The sequence below is a fragment of the Nerophis ophidion genome, linkage group LG10 (genome assembly GCF_033978795.1).
Source record: "Nerophis ophidion isolate RoL-2023_Sa linkage group LG10, RoL_Noph_v1.0, whole genome shotgun sequence".
In the NCBI taxonomy this organism is placed as follows: domain Eukaryota; kingdom Metazoa; phylum Chordata; class Actinopteri; order Syngnathiformes; family Syngnathidae; genus Nerophis; species Nerophis ophidion.
The window spans coordinates 73,050,091-73,051,046 of record NC_084620.1 but is presented as its reverse complement, the minus strand read 5'-3'; positions in this window follow the sequence as shown (position 1 = coordinate 73,051,046).

Below are 956 nucleotides of genomic sequence, written 5' to 3'. Positions count from 1 at the left end.
TCCCGCAGCGAGCTGCACGAGCCGCAGGAACACCGGGAATGACCAAAAGGCACCCAGAAGTGAACCATCAAAAGTGGGGGACAATTTGAGAAAAAGTTGGAAAAAGGTCCGAAATTGATTAAAAATCCTACCCAGGATGGAGTTCCAGAAGCCCCGCAGCGAGCTGCACGAGCCGCAGGAACACCGGGAATGACCAAAAGGCACCCAGAAGTGAACCATCAAAAGTGGGGGACAATTTGAGAAAAAGTTGGAAAAAGGTCCGAAATTGATTAAAAATCCTACCCAGGATGGAGTTCCAGAAGCCCCGCAGCGAGCTGCGCGAGCCGCAGGAACACCGGGAATGACCAAAAGGCACCCAGAAGTGAACCATCAAAAGTGGGGGACAATTTGAGAAAAAGTTGGAAAAAGGTCCGAAATTGATTAAAAATCCTACCCAGGATGGAGTTCCACAAGTCCCGCAGCGAGCTGCACGAGCCGCAGGAACACCGGGAATGACCAAAAGGCACCCAGAAGTGAACCATCAAAAGTGGGGGACAATTTGAGAAAAAGTTGGAAAAAGGTCCGAAATTGTTTAAAAATCCTACCCAGGATGGAGTTCCAGAAGCCCCGCAGCGAGCTGCACGGGCCGCAGGAACACCGGGAATGACCAAAAGATACCCAGGAGTGAACCAGCCAAAGTGGGGGACAATTTGAGAAAAAGTTGGAAAAAGGTCCGAAATTGGTTAAAAATCCTACCCAGGATGGAGTTCCAGAAGTCCCGCAGCGAGCTGCACGAGCCGCAGGAACACCGGGAATGACCAAAAGGCACCCAGAAGTGAACCATCAAAAGTGGGGGACAATTTGAGAAAAAGTTGGAAAAAAGGTCCGAAATTGATTAAAAATCCTACCCAGGATGGAGTTCCAGAAGTCCCGCAGCGAGCTGCACGAGCCGCAGGAACACCAGGAATGACCAAAAG